The sequence below is a fragment of the Periplaneta americana genome, chromosome 15, assembly GCF_040183065.1.
Source record: "Periplaneta americana isolate PAMFEO1 chromosome 15, P.americana_PAMFEO1_priV1, whole genome shotgun sequence".
Lineage (NCBI taxonomy): Eukaryota > Metazoa > Arthropoda > Insecta > Blattodea > Blattidae > Periplaneta > Periplaneta americana.
In genome coordinates this window covers 174522667-174539260 of record NC_091131.1, presented here as the reverse complement: position 1 = coordinate 174539260, position 16594 = coordinate 174522667, and the positions used below count along the sequence as shown (strand labels likewise).

The following is a 16594-nucleotide window of genomic DNA, read 5'->3' as shown; positions in this document are numbered from 1 at the left end:
ATCGCAGATCACTCTCCCATGATGCACCACCACTCCAGTCGAATGCTGCCCGACAGTCACTTCCAATGGATGATGTCCGGAAAACAGGAGTACGGATTTTAACTGACAAATTTGAAAGGGCACCCATAGTAGAAAAATCACACAACAAGACAATGGCCAATCAACATGCATAATTCGCGGGTGCTCGTGTAAAGGGGATTAAGTCAAATTGTAAGATATGTAAACTTCTCTTCTTTGGTACTGAACAAAACTCCTTTGTCACAAAATACGGAGCACTGTAACTGCATCATGGATGGAAGCATAATTTAACAGAAGTCATTGTGGAGGGTTCAAATCTTTACTTATCCCACTTTAAGTTCATACTTAACCCCTTTACACGAGCACCCGTGAATCGCTACCCTCATTCGAAGTGCCAAGTGATATAATCAAAAGCAAAGATGATAAGCCACTAGGACTGCCATGTATGTAAAAGAAAGAAAACAAACAGAAATATATGAAAAAGAAACACGAGGGAAATGGAAACAAAATGGCATTAGAACACACCACATAACTTATACCATAAATTTAAACTCTGATGATTCTGGTTCCACTTATTGAATTTAATTTGAAGAGCATCGGTATTTGTTAGGAAGTGGTTTGTTATTTCACTCAGAAAACTCAATGGTGATTTCCAAGATCTAAAACCATAAACGTCAAGAGGCTGCACAATCGGAGTTGTGTGTTTTGGAATTGTTAACACTTCCACCGTTTTGCCTTCTGGAGTTATTCTTTCCATGGCCTGTCTACCTCAGTAACTGGTCCACGAATCTACCAAAAGAATGCTATGATCACTGACAGATGGAAAGTATAGTTCTTCAAATAACTTGAAGAGGTGAGTTTTCATAAGCTTCCTCGATTTTGAGGGCAGTGCATAAACATTTGGGGCCTTAAACTTTTTCTTCTTCACGATGGCAATAGAGATAGACATATGAGTGTCAGGCGATTATTTTGAAAAATCATATCTTAAAGACTAGGTCTTCTCTGGCTGTAGAAATTTATAGGCAGATTTCTTATTTCAAATGGAACGTATGGGGGAAAAATCGTTGTGAAAATCCATTATCATTTAGTGAGCTTTCCTTGTCAGTTCACTTTCTTCTTCCTCTTACACTCAGATAGGTGTCACGAGACAACGAAAGAAGAGACTACACATCCTACACGTGGTCTACACTTTCAATGTTCATCCAATAATGATTAACATTCAGATTCAATAAAACTAAAGCAAGACTCCATTGTGCAAATTGTATCCGAACAGCAACTGCAAATGCTAGTTAGAAAAGCAATCAGAACGACCAGTACCAGAAATTGTAAGAATGTAGACTCATGCTCGTCATGCTCATACTAAGATATTCTCATTGAGTGTCAGAGGGATTAGAATTGCTACCAGTTGAATATTTGCTAATGAAATCGGGAAATTTTAAATAGGTACCTATATTTACTTTACTTTACCTATCACATAAATAATATTACCTTATGTAGGCTGACCAGACATCCCCGATTTCCGGAGACAGTCCCCGGTTTTGCATTGCTGTCCCCTGGGTGCAAATGTCCCCATTTTTGTCCCTGGAAATTAATTTTGTCGCCAGAAGTTTTGATTTTGTTTCAGTAACATTTTGCACGTGAATATTTAAGTATCGTGTTGAAACTCCTACGTTTCATGCACATTTCTGAACGGTTCTCAGTATGAGACAGAAGAACCAGCGAGCACAATATGAGATAGTCTGCACTCTTTAAGAAGAACAGCATCTTCGCCTTCATTCACTTTGTGCAGAAGCGTTAGAACTGCCGCAGCATCCATTTCTAAGTAAGTAAAACAATGAGGAGTTTTGTGACAAACTAACAGGTGGAAGTGGTATGATGTTTTTGAACATTTCAAAAAAAAAAAAAATCAATTACATTTGAAAATCTTCTCAAAATAGTGTCCTTAATCATGTGTCTTTCAGTCAATAATTCATCAGTTGAAAGACTTTTCTCCACATTGAACTCAATCTGGACTGATGAAAAATCAAGAAAGAAAATTGAAAAGTGAAAACAAACTTTCATTTCTCATGTGAAGAACTTAGTGTGAAGCTGTATGGGAATAAACAGATCCTTAAAGAAATACATTCTTCAGACAAGTACTTGTAAAATGTGTGTGTTAAGAGTTCAGTGTTTACAATATTTTGTGAAAGACTTCCATGCATGCGTCAGTACTGAAATTGAATTCTTAGTGGCCATAATTATTTATAGGAGTTACTTGTGTTTATGCATTTAGTTCAAAAAGTTAAGATACTCTACAAATTTAGTGTGCAAAATTCTATCATTGTATCTACTGTTACATGTATCTTCTGCAACATTTCAACGGATAGTGACTAGGTAAGTGTTTGTGTTTTCTTTTAAAATTGTCGATGTCCCCTGCTGGACCATAAAAAATCAGGTTAGCCTAATCTTATGCTTTAGAGGAAACTGGGACATTTGACATCCTGGATACACTCTTTCGTGACAGGGGTACAGATATTAGAAATTCGAGTTTATCCTGGCTAAACTGGGACATCTGGGGATCCTACTAAGGTAGCAAGAAAGGATACCACATAGAATAGAAAAGTTACTTATGTCCAAGAAAATCTGACAATGACTGTGCATTTTATGGTGATTTGGTGATTCATACACTATCCACAATATCTCGTCACAATTTCCTAACAGTTTATAAGTGTTACTGTTCCTGAAGCGTATCAAGTTCTTAACCCTCCCGCTATCAAAATTTTTCACAACTTACTACTAAAAAATTACCGTCATCAAAATCATATACCGATCTTTGTTAAGCATTTGGAATATAAACAGTTGATGTATTATTGACTTACAAAAAATATAAAAATATGAAATAATCCTATTATTTCTAAAAAATAGAGGGTGATTCAATAGTTCTGCTCCATTTTGTTGAAAACATAGTATACTAAAATTAATGAACTTTAGATATGTTACCGGCGACACTATGAGGCAACATATACAGTAAGTTTAAATTTCCCTCCCTTCCATTTCAAGACAAACTGCTCAATGCTATATAGTTTTGACATGGTAGAAAACACATTTACAACCAATGAAAGTCACAGTACTATAATATAAATTGAAAATCACTTCAGTTAATTCTTTAAATTTAAATACAGTGAAGTTAATTGGGGATGCTCGGATTTTGCAGGAGCCGTTCCCCGCCAAGAGATGTCATAATCACCGGGAATAGTGCGTCCACATTCTCGGCACGCAAGCAATGAGCGACACTGCAGTTTCGCTTTAGTTGTGTTGTGTTGTGGAAAGTAAGTTGGCTGTGAAAGTTATAATCTTAAAAGTTTAAGTTAAGTTTAAAGTGCTCCATGTAGGCTACTGTTGTATAATGTATTCATTAGGTGAACGTACTTATCTACAGTCTATACAATACGTGCATACAGAAAGGAAAGTCTTGTGCGGCAACAAGATGCAAATTTCGGGAAAAGTTTCCAGATAGACCTGTTCCAACTGCCAGTACAATAAGAAGACTTTATAAGAAATTCATTTGGACAGCTTCGGTAAATGATGAAAAACCGAAAAGAATGTCCTGTTCTGTCGAAAGAGAAATTAGACGAGATTGATGAAGGATTGGAAGACACCCCTCAAAAAACCCTCAGAGTTTAGTGCAGGAAACTGAAATAAGTACAAGTTCTGCTTGTGTAGCGACAACATTACTTAAATTAAAGCCCTACAGAATGCAAGAAAGTCACACTCCATAAACGAACTTAAACAGAATGTAAGAGATGCAATAAATTCTATCAGTGCTGAAGAACTTGCGAGAGTGACTGCAAATTTCGTAAGAAGATGTTAAATGTATGTTACAGTAAATGGAGGACATTTTGAACAACGAATGTGACCTTGGTAAGTACTATAACTTTTAAACTTTGTAACAGTAGGATTGTAGGCCGGAATGCCGGAGATGTGTATGTGTTTCCAGTGGTAATCAACACATTGATAGCCAGCCCGGTTCTGGACGACAACCCAAGCATCCCCAAGTAACTTCACTGTATTAGAACAATATATAACTTATACAACCATGAGCATCTCAAAAACACTTGTTTATAATAAAATAAAATCCCAAAAAAAAAGTTTTGAAGTTATAAAAATAAATAATTAAAAATATAAAACTAATCAAATTTGAGTTCTTTGTTGAAATTCAAATATTCGAATACCACCTATACTACAATGAGCATATAATGATAATATAAATAACAATATAAAAATTGGTATAAATAACACAAAATAAAATAATTTGGAAGCAGACTAACTTAGAAATGAAGAGAATTAAGCTGTAGATCGAATTTTATACCCTGGAATTTTCATGACACAGACTATCAAGACGGGTAACAAGATCACCCCACATGAATAATGTGAATTATATCTTAAAGTAGATTAACACTTTCAGTCACGAATTATGATTTTTGTTTATGAAAGTCTAATTGTTTGTTCATGACTCCTTTTAAGATTTTGTCTCATTTTTACAGCATGATACCTAGATTTCCAGATCTGAACTGTCCACTTGAGAGGACAAGGTGGCTAAAAGGACCTGTCAACAGCAGTCCATGAGGCGGTATTGAAGTTGCTGTCCTCTTAGACCTATAGGTCTACCAGTATTTAGATATGGTATATAGTAGGCTATATAGCAATGAAATGATTCAGTATAAATTAATATAATGCAATTGAAAGCTATCACATTTTTACATGTCGTGTCATTCAGTCAGATCACTGCTTGTTTAATTTGTCCACAATGTAGAACTGGTTGTTAAATGTTTTAAATTAAAAAAAAAATAGCATTTACAGGATGGAAGAACACTGACAATACGATATTATCAAACATTTTAATATTGCACAAAACATAATGTAATAGTTATTTAGATACTAATGTCATAACATTTCATTTTACAATACGAGATTTTGTCAAACAAGGCTGCAGGCCGGGTTTGATAACCAGTCTACTATTGTAATAAGAAGTTACGACATGTGTATCATACAAAGTTTTATCCGCTTTGATAAAAAAAAATAATGTAAAATTGAATATTGTCTAAATGTAAAATTTTTATTGCCAGCAATATACATTTGCTTTGTAGGTGATCGATTCACATAGAGGGACTTGTACGAGAAACATTTGAAGCTATATACATTTTCTTTGTAGGTGATCGATTCATATAGAGGGCCATGTACAAGAAACATTTGAAGAATGTTATTATTGTCGGTATTGTCACCATGACTATTTATAAATATAAGTGTCAATGGTATTGCATTAACAGCTGTACTGATTTATTAATTCCAACAAAATCGCGACAGAGGTATGAAGAGGAATATAAGAAGTTTGAAGAGTGGTGTAAAAAAAAAAGTATGGAATAATTCTGAAAAGTTTATGCTGGAATATTTTTCAATGAAAAGTGAAAAGAAGAAATCAAGTTCTCTGTGGATTCATTATTCTATGCTGCAGTGTACGGTATCACTGAAGAAAAACGTGGACATCAGTAAGTAGACACAATAATTGTTAGCTTTTTAAAGCAAAAAAGTGAATTGTGAAAATGTTACCATTAATGTGTATAACAAATATAAAGCTTACAAGGACAAGGATCCTGCTGATCCAAAGTTGAACTCGGGCATGGGTTCGATTCCAGCTTGTGCTCATTACTGGCAGTTTTTTCCCGAGGTTTCCTCCAACCATAAGGCGAATGCGAATGTCAGGTAATCTATGGCGAACCCTCGGCCTCATCTTGCCAAATACCATCACGCTATTACCAATACAATCAATGCCAAATATCTTAGTAGTTAATACAGGGTCGTTAAATACCAACTAAAAAAATTGCAGAGAATAATCAGAGTAGTATAATGAAGCATTAATGGTGAAGTGTTGATCAAAATTTTTTAGTGGTGGTGGTAGCAGTATGTGTAAGAAAAGTAAATAGTTGGTGTACTATGATTGATGTTTAAGGAAGTGCGAAGTTAATACAGTGCTAATAGTACCTCCCTCATGCCACTAACTCTGCTACAGAAAAGAATAATACAATTATGCCTTAATAAACTCTTGATTACCCTTCAGAACTGTTGTATTCAGGATTTAAAGTATGTGACTTCCATCAAATTAATAACAATGTATTATTGAATTTTGTACATAAAAACCGAAATATATTTAATTTATATTCACATAAATCAGTGATGTCAATTGATGTCCATAGGAGCAAGCGCGTCCTTTAGAGATCAGGAGAGCCTGAGCGCTTTACAGCGGAAAGGAAAGAGACAGACAAAAGAGGTAGTATATGCCGCTTGGTCGAGCTATGTTCAGGGATGGCCAGCACTGATTCAATAGATAAAGGGAAGAGAACTTATTAAAACTGTATCCATGTTAATTTTTAGATTTGTCTGGAAGTATAAGTGCATTATAAGAATGTAAGTTTTAATTTTAATGTTCATTTTTCACAAGTTTGATTTTTTTGTTCAAAAGAAATAACTTACCGTATTTTCTCAACTTTCTTTATAGAAAAGTGAAATTTTCAGATATAGGCCTATTTATTTAGTAGCCTTACAGAATGTTTTCGTTAATTTAATATACCGTAAATGCGTATTACTGAAGATAGTCTATTAAAAGTTTTGAAAATATTCGCATGGAAATGAATTATTAACAAAGCAACTACTGTTACATCATAAGCAAAAGCTACGTCCCCATGTGTTGTAAAAATGTCAGCTCTATAGCTTCAGCACATTTCGAGAAAATAATTTAATATTCTGATGATAGGAAGTTGCTCACCAATATCACCTTAAAAGCATAATGCAATAAGAGTTTTGTTATGGAATATTAGTTACACTTAAAACATATACAGCACCTAGGTAACTTTGCTTTGTACTATGATATTTTTTTGATTAGTTGATTGATTATTTTTATAGGGCTAAAGGTATCATCAATATCAATTACAATTGTCATATCATACTCAATCTCTTTTTTTGGGATATCACTTTCTTTATGAATGATGTGTTTCATCCATTTAGTACAGTATAGTTGTACTACTATGGAATTTATGTGAATATTCCTTCTTATCTCTTTATTATGTTATTAACATTTAAAACACAACTGCAATATTAAGAAATCAGTGTTAGTACTTTTATTTTACAGACAATATATATAATAGTAAACAGAAATAAACCATATAAAAATAACGACATAAAATGTCACGTTCCGTTTGAAGTTTGTGCACCAGTGTTTTCTTAATCCTACAGGCTGCTTACTTATATACACAACCCTTCCTCTTTCCATACTTAGCGCTTGATGCCCGCGCACGACGTCAAGATCAGAAAAATGCGCTTGCTTTGACATCACTGACATAAATATAAAACCAAAAGATCAGAAAACATATATTATGCTTAACAGAACCTAAATGTATCATAGCTGTAGCATATAATCACAGTAGCAACTTCGGTCCAAGGCTTTATAACATGATAATTTAATAGCTAAATTCCCAAATATACACTATCTACCAAAAAGTAATTGGGCACTATTTTTGCCCCTTTAGAACCTCGTGGTACCACCTCGTGGTACCACCCTGTCAGGCATGTTCTCCACTAGTTTGTGTAGGATATCCACTGGAATGCGTCGCCATTCCTCTTGCAATATGGCACTCAGTTGGACAATGGAAGTTGGCCGAATTTCCCGAAACCTCAATCGCCGCTCCAATTCGTCTCAAAGGTGCTCAATGTGATTGAGATCAGGACTCTGTGCAGGCCAGTTCAACTGGTGACCTTATTGTCTGCATACCACTGCACAGTAGCCGCCGAAATATGACATCTAGCACGTAAAATCCCGGGTGCTCAATTACTTTTTGGTAGATAGTGTACAATTTACTAATGCTCCTTATTTTAAAAAATCAATTAAAAATTCCTGTTTAGAGAGAAAATTTAAAGTTCAATTATTCTGATATGTTTTCTTCTTCTTTTTTCTTTTTTTTTCTTTCTTTTTTTTTTTTTACTTTTTACTCTGTTATTTAATAAAATATCTTAACATTATGTGGAACGCCCTCTGAGCACGAGTGTGTAACTTACTCTTTCTGGGGACGCTAGAATGTTTTTATAAAAAAGCAATATATATCTTTGTTCTATGAGGGCTATTCATAAAGTAGCCGTTTATTTTTTACAAACCTGTGAATGACGTTACAGAATTGAGTTACAATAGGTTTGAAATTGTACACTCTAATTTATTTTTCCACACAGTTTCCAGTTACATTGAGACACTTGTAGCGTTTGACGAGCTTTGAAATTCCACAATCATAGAATTCGGCCAACCTACGACGCTGATTTTCAACTCTTCATCATCGTCAAAGCACTTCGACCCAAGCCACGTTTTCATGTGCATGAAGAGATAGTAATCGCTAGGTACCAAATCTGGGCTATAGGGAGGGCGATCCAGTACTTCCCAGTTGAACTCTTGTAGTTTGGTCGTAGTACGACGCGCTGTATGCGGCCGGGTGTTGTCTTACAGGAAAATCACCCCAGAGCTCAACATTTGTTGTGACGTTTGTTTTAAATTGCGCTTTTCAAGTTTGTTAGTGTGTTACAGTAACGCTCAGCGTTAATTGTGGCATTCCTCTCCAAGAACTCCACTAGCAAAATTCCTTTTCTGTCCCAGAAGACAGTTGCCACAAGTTTCCTCGTGGAAAGTGTTTGACGACACTTTGTGGAATTTTTCGGGGAGTGAGTATGGCCCCACTGCATTGATTGAAGCTTTGTTTCTGCATTCATATACCGCACCCAAGTCTCATATCCTGTCACAATCTGATCGAGAAAAGCATCACCTTCTCTTTCGTAATGCTCAAGAAAGGACAGTGCTCCTCCCATCCGCTGAGCCTTTTGTTCCTCAGAAAGGAGTTTAGGCACCCATCTGGCAGAAAGTTTCCAGTAGCCCAAATCTTCGGTAATCACTTTGTACACAAGAGTACGACTAATCTGTGGAAAATCCTCACTAAGCTCTGACATGGTAAACCTGCGGTTTGCTCTAACCTTTTCGTCAACCAAACAAATGAGATCTGCATTCATGATACTCGATCGACCACTTCTCTCTTCATCATGGACATTGGTTTGCCCATTTTTGAACATACGGCACCATCCAATTTTTAACAGTCTCCCGACTTCCGCATTTCTCTTCTCTTCGAACCTTTTCCTACCTTATTTTTGCATAATGTAAAAATTAATTGAAACATTTAATATTTACGAGGTTGAAGGTGATTTATATGATGGATTCTGTTGTTCCAGAGATGCACTGGAATGTGCAGCTAAGCTTATACAAAGAGTGTTTTCTGTTATGAACAGTAAGTGAACAGATATATACATACATTCATATATATAAGGTCTCGCATCCACATTGAATAATCAAGACTACTATTTTTTGTTAGTAGTAAACATGTAGATACCTATTAATTTTGAGAAAAATTCGTTCCAGCACCGGGAATCGAACCCAGGACCTCTCAACTCTGCGTGCTGAGTGCTCTTTCCAACTGAGCTATGCTGGGACACGATCCACGGTGCCAGCCGAACTCTCCTCATTATATCATCAATGGCCTACTACCTGCATTTTAGACATATACCGGTAAGTCTATATGCAGGAGCACATATTTAAATGACTTTATGGCCAATTTTAACAAGCTCTTTTTAATATTGTTAACATTGATATATACCTATCTCACATATGAAGTCTCGCAATCCTCAGATGTTCGAAAAAGGAGCGCGACACTTTAATCAAATCAGAACTGCAAATCACAGTCAATTTCAACTACTCATGTAGGAAATTTTTACAATTTGTTTGAAATTATTACACTAAGTAAAATATCTCAAAATACTTTAATTTAAGCCTAACTGCCAAAATGTAGAATAAAATTATTTTTAGTACCGGTACCGCTAATTGAATAGAAATGATCGGGACGAAATTGAAATACAAACTGCTGAGCCATTTATACCCGAACCCACGCTTTCAGAAGTCGAAATTGCGATAGAAAATCTGAAAAAGTACAAGTCTCCAGGTATCGATCAAATTCCAGCAGAATTAATACAAGAGGGTGGAAGTGCATTATATAGCGAAATTTATAAACTTGTACTTGCTATTTGGGAAAAGGAAATTGTACCAGAACAATGGAAGGAGTCCATAATTGTACCTATTTTTAAAAAGTGGGACAAAACCAACTGTGGTAACTTTCGAGGAATATCACTTTTGTTGACGTCGTACAAAATTTTATCCAATATTCTTTTGAGGAGATTAACTCCATACGTAGATGAAATTATTGGGGATCATCAGTGCAGTTTTCGGCATAATAGATCGACTATTGATCAGATTTTTTATATTCGACAGATAATGGAGAAAAAATGGGAATATAAGGGTACAGTACATCAGTTATTCATAGATTTCAAAAAGGCATATGACTCGGTTAAGAGGGAAGTATTATATGATATTCTTATTGAATTTGGTATTCCCAAGAAACTAGTTCGATTAATTAAAACGTGTCTCAGTGAAACATACAGCAGAGTCTGTATAGGTCAGTTTCTATCTGATGCTTTTCCAATTCACTGCGGGCTAAAACAGGGAGATGCACTATCACCTTTACTTTTTAACTTCGCTCTATAATATGCCATTAGGAAAGTTCAGGATAACAGGCAGGGTTTGGAATTGAACGGGTTACATCAGGTTCTTGTCTATGCGGATGACGTGAATATGTTAGGAGAAAATACACAAACGATTAGGGAAAACACGGAAATTTTACTTGAAGCAAGTAAAGTGATCAGTTTGGAAGTAAATCCCGAAAAGACAAAGTATATGATTATGTTTGAAGTATCTAGTGTATGTAAGCCTAATGCTCCTCTCAAGAATGTTGTTGAGGATATGATGAAATTGAGTTCAGATTTTTCTAAGAGCGATCATGTAGTTATAGTGGGTGGGCCAGGTAATAGTATTGATAACGATTGTAACTATTCTATTGAGAAAGATGTCAACAACACAATTGAGATGAGCAGCCATACCAATGTGGGATTTCTCAGTCTTTTCAGCAGGTACGACAAGCCATATCTTCACAGGAGGGTGCAGAGTGTGAATATGCAGCTTGAGCGGGCTCTGATGAGACCTGGGGCATCACACATTGGTTTGATAGATGTAAGCCCTATAAGAAGGTATGAATATACGTCACATGGTCTGCATCTGAATGGTAGAGGCAAGGAGCACCTTTCGGTTCTTATTGCTAATAGCATCAGAGGCAGCCATGTTAAAAAGCAGAGTTGTAATATTCCTGTGTTAGTTAATGCTAGGGCTTCTCCTTTTTTAGGTTAAACCTCCCACCAGTAAGGTGTTTGAAACAAGTTCAACTAAATTGTAAATGCTCTGATGTTTCTAGTAATGAACACAGTAACTTCACTATTTTTCATTAAAATATTAGGGGATTAAAACAAAAAACTGATGAATTGATCACTTCTTTAGCAACTCAAAAGCATAAACCTCAGATATTATGTATAACTGAACATCATATGAAGCAACAGGAAATACTACAACTGTCTTTACATGGATATGTATTAGGTTCTCATTTCTGTAGACATGTCTTCCAAAAAGGCGGTGCCTGTATTTTTATCAGAGAGGATCTATTATTTAGTAAAATTGATATATCTGATTTTTGCCTTGAACAAGATATTGAAATCTGTGGAATACAAATTGGTTATGAGATATCAAATTTAATTATCTTATGTGTTTATAGGGCGCCAATGGAAGATTATAAGAAATTTACAACTAACTTAGATTCATTATTGAAAAGACTTTATAAACCACATACCGAATTAGTAATCTGTGGTGACATAAACATAGATTATCTATCAGAAAGCTCACGTAAAAGAAAATTAAACTCACTTCTTGAAACTTATAATCTTAGTCACACAGTAAGTTTTCCAACCAGAACACAAGCTGGAAGTAGTACTGCCATTGATAATATATTTATAGATAAAAGTAGATTGAATTCCTATTCAACAGTACCATTAGTCAAAGGCCTGTTTGATCACGATGCACAAATTCTAAGTGTTTTCAATTTGAGTGAAAAATTCCAAAGTGTTAATCTAAAAATAAAAAAAAGGATTATAAATGCTGAATCTCTTCATCATTTAAATACATGTCTACAAAATGAATCTTGGGAAAATGTATATAGTACCGATACCATTGATATTAATACTAAATTTAATGCATTTTTCACTACATTTCCGAATTATTTCAATGAATGTTTTCCAGTCAAGGTGGTGAAAAAATGTAAAAGTAAAAACATGTGGATAACTCAGGGAATTAAAATATCATGTGCTAGAAAAAGGAATCTATATTTAATGAGTAGGAATAGTGATGATCCTCATGTTCTTAATTACTACAAGAATTACTGTAAAACTTTGACAAAAGTTATAAAAGATGCAAAGAAAATGTATCTGAATGAACAAATACAAAATTCAGACAATAAGATTAAAACTATTTGGGATATTATTAAAAATGAAACTAATCGATATTCAAAGAGTGAAAATATTACTTGCATTAAAATCAATGATAGTAAAATAGATAACCCAAAATCAATTGCAAATCATTTTAACGACTTCTATATAAATATTATTCAGAACTTAAACATTCAAGATTGTGCAGAAGATGCTGCACTTGGTTACCTAACTGATGCATTTAACACTGAGTTTTTAGGTCTCAAATTTATTCCCACTACCGCAGCGAAATCATGCATGTGATAAAACAACTAAAAACAAAATATTCTTCTGGATATGATGAATTTTCAAGTAAAGTTCTGAAAGCTTGTTCTGAAATATTATCCCCTGCGTTAAGCTATCTATGCAATTTGTCAATGCAATGTGGTATTTTTCCAGAAAGACTCAAATATTCAATAGTAAAACCAATATACAAAAAGGGAGATAAATGTACTATTGCTAATTACAGACCCATATCATTATTAACAACATTTTCAAAAGTGTTTGAGAAAGTTATGTATAATAGATTATATCATTACCTGGAGTCCAACAATATATTAGTTTTAGAACAGTTTGGATTTAGAAAACAAAAATCGACAGAGAATGCTGCTTTTAGTTTGGTGGATGAAATACTAAATTCATTAAATTCGAAACTACATGTAGGTGGGATTTTTTGTGACTTGGCTAAAGCATTTGATTGTGTAGACCATAGTATATTAGTAAAAAAATTGAAGTTTTATGGTATTAAAAATGAGATGTTGGGTTGGTTTACATCGTACTTATCAAATAGAAAACAAAAAGTAGAAGAAAATGTACCAAATAGTCATAAAGTTACTTATTCAGAATTTAGAAATATTAAACATGGTGTTCCGCAGGGGTAAATTTTAGGTCCATTGTTGTTTCTAGTTTATATTAATGATTTAGCCTTGACCATAAACAATTCATCCCATGTGATTTTATTTGCAGATGATACAAGTGTAATTATTTCAAGTAAACAATACGATCATTTTATAAACACTTGTAATACAGTGCTGAATCTAATGAATTAATGGTTCCATGCAAATAAACTAGCACTTAATGTTGATAAAACCAGTGCAGTCAAATTTAGTACACACAATAGTGCTCAGGTTTCTGACCATTAGTTAATGGAGAAAATGGTGTTAAGAGATAGAGAGAAAGACTCTGCGCTACACTACTACATTTCCAGAAAACTTTAATTTTTCTCTCTGAGTAAAGAACATGTCTGCTTGTCATGTGGTTCTAAAAATGGGTATATTTCCTGCTTTTGTTATGTTTATTTAATTTGTGGGATAACGCAATAGTGTATTTGTGTATTACGCTGTGCTAAGTAGGCCTCCTTGAACTTATATTTTTGTAGTGAGTTATAGCGAGGCAATCCACACCACTCTGGCATCTGCCGAGTGCACAGGTAATGTGTCAGAAGTCTACAGATAGGTGTTCTTATTTTCTACCAATATATAAAAGGTTAAGTAACACCATAAAACACTATTTTTAAAAATGAAGAAAGCCTGAAAATTCATATCCACATCTTGCCAATTGGACGTACTTGATGCTAGAAAAATTTGAGTTTTAATTGAGTGTAATCAGTGCAGTGCTTGACAAGGTCAGGAGAATTGAAGGAACTCTCTTAATATGGTAACAGGCATTGTGATGGATGAACATTACAGTACGATGTTGAGAACAATGTATATGGTAAACTGTAGAAAGAACTGTTTATAATAGCATGTTGGACTTTGCTGTGTGTTATGGATGAACATTGCTACATCTTTTAGCTAAAAATTTCCCGAAGATCTGGCATTCATCCTCTTCAAGTTGCCTTGCTGCAGATGCCATCAGAATTTCAAATATGCCATATTGAGTCTCTATTCCTCGATTCTTCGCTTTTTAGACATGAAGGGTGGATATAAGGCGTATTGTCCTTATTATTGTTGTTCTTTCTGTTTCTTTTTTAGAAGCAATGGAAACCAGGAAAGTTCGAGGAGTCCACTCTGTATTATTCTATCTGTGGCATTTGAAGAGTCAACTTAAAAAAAAAAAACTTTTATTCATTTGGAACAACTGGATAATGCATACGGGTCATTCCATGGTTGCGTGTGTGACATCTTAACAGCAGATTCACTTACAGAAGACACTGTAAATTAAATGTTTTAAGAGCTAACATTTTTATTTTTATATATTATATTAACCATCAATTACTTAATTCAGTTATGAAGTTTTGAGTTGGTTAAGAAGAATACACTTAACAAAAATAAGATGTCAATCTTTGTTGCGTGTGTGACAAAATGATACAACTCCTTCTCAAGCAAGTGAAGATTTTATTACAATTCTGTTCTCTTGGATTATGAATATGATTGTAACTTGTTGGGGATATAAATAAAATGTATACTTTTGAGATGATATAATAGAAGTTGCTGAGGAACATTAACATTCCACGTAAATTCTAATTTGAAAATGTTGTGTGTGTGACCGTTGCATGTGTGACACTTGAAGACATGTTAAGTTTACATATTTTTATCAGCAGCAATGTGACATAGATATTTTTTATTTACAAAGAAAGCAAAAAAATACCACAGCTATTGAAATTAATTAAAAAAAAAGCGCATACAAATTTAAAAAATTTTTACAAACATTCATGCAGATTAAAACGCAAGCATAGTCACCTAAAGGCAAATTGACCCCTGTTATTACGCAAATTAGGAGGTCTTCAGGATCACTGACAAGTCCTCCCAAGATTTGTTCTCATTTACTGGCAACACCCAACACTTCGTCATATTCGTCAATATTTCACAATAGCAAAGAAGACGTCTTGTTTCCTGTTAGACTTTCCTGTTGCAATTAAAGATACAAGTCCAAAGTCCCCTGGCTCAAGTTTGGTATTGTCCTTGTTGCATGGAGAGCTAGCTTCTTCTTCTTCTTCTTCTTCTTCTTCTTCTTCTTCTTCTTCAAGATGTAATAATTGGACTGTTGCTAATTCTTCTTGTTGAGAGCTTTCAGAAACCTTCACCACACCTTCTTTAATAGGAGACACAAAGTAAACTTTATGCAGGCTTGGAATTGGCTGCACATTTTTCCAACGATTATCCAGGAATGATGATAATGAATTCACTTCTTCTGCAGATGTAAATAGTGTTGTTACACCTTTTACACTCTGTTTGGTACATTCCTTCACAAACTCTTCGTAGGCTACAGCAATGGTCATCATCATAGTATGTTTCTGTACCACTTCTTTCTTGCTGGTTTGAACATTCTTTATGGTGACTTTGTCTTTTTTTACCTAGCTCAGTCCTGCTTATGTCATCACGGAGATAAAACTGCACCATGTTATCTTTTGTTTCATCATTCAATCTTTTACGGTATCTTCTTTTTTTAATTTTTGCAGCAGATTCAGTCTTTTTGCAAATTCCGGCAATTCCTCAAATATTAATTTCGATACCACTGCTTTCCTTTTCCTTAGGCTGTTTGGCAAACCTCTGTTCACTTTAGGAACTGCTTTCCCTAGTGATCTGTTGCTCCTATATGAACCCCTTGTTGGAGATGCATTACTTATCTCAGGTACTTAACTTTAGTTTTTCTCTGTGCCACCTCTGTCTTATTTTATCTTGCTTGCGCTTTAGCTTTAACTTTATTTTATCAGTTTGAAGAGCTTGTTTTTGTCTTTCCCAGTTTTTTCATGTTTTTGTTGCAGGTGTGACTTTTGATAATATGAGGCTAATGTCACACACGCAACGCAATTTTGAGTGCAAAATAGCCATGCTACAAAAAAGTTGTTATATGTTAAAATTTAGATCTTGTGGATAACCTCACTTTCAGAAAGTTTCACTTTGATAAGTTAATTACTTTCTTATGGGCATAAATAAAATCATGTTTTGTGTTGCGGGTGTGACATATGATCTTAATATTTTCATTTAGTTCCATGTACTTGAAAAACTCATCTGATTTGCTTCAAAATTGCACAGTAGATTGTGGAACATCTACACAGCAAGTTTCTCACGCAACAACAAATCAGAAGACAAGCAAAGATGATCAAAGCAGGCAACATATG

The 16594-nt window shown here is 34.5% G+C and overlaps 1 protein-coding gene and 1 long non-coding RNA gene across 7 annotated transcripts in view; one reads left to right on the top strand and one right to left on the bottom strand.

Moving 5' to 3' along the window:
* LOC138715545 (uncharacterized protein CG3556-like) overlaps window positions 1-16594 on the bottom strand; it is a 142771-nt gene that overhangs the window by 89943 nt on the left and 36234 nt on the right. The window lies entirely within an intron of this gene.
* On the top strand, window positions 1112-15315 carry LOC138715546 (uncharacterized). Of its 6 annotated transcripts, none has more exons than XR_011336414.1 (5): window positions 1112-3326; window positions 3417-5547; window positions 9310-9643; window positions 11083-11211; window positions 14505-15315. It is a non-coding gene; the product is annotated as an uncharacterized lncRNA (long non-coding RNA). The 6 variants fall into 6 exon arrangements; XR_011336415.1 differs by having other exon boundaries at window positions 1112-4680; window positions 5210-5547; XR_011336413.1 differs by having other exon boundaries at window positions 1112-5547; window positions 9310-9365; window positions 9497-9643.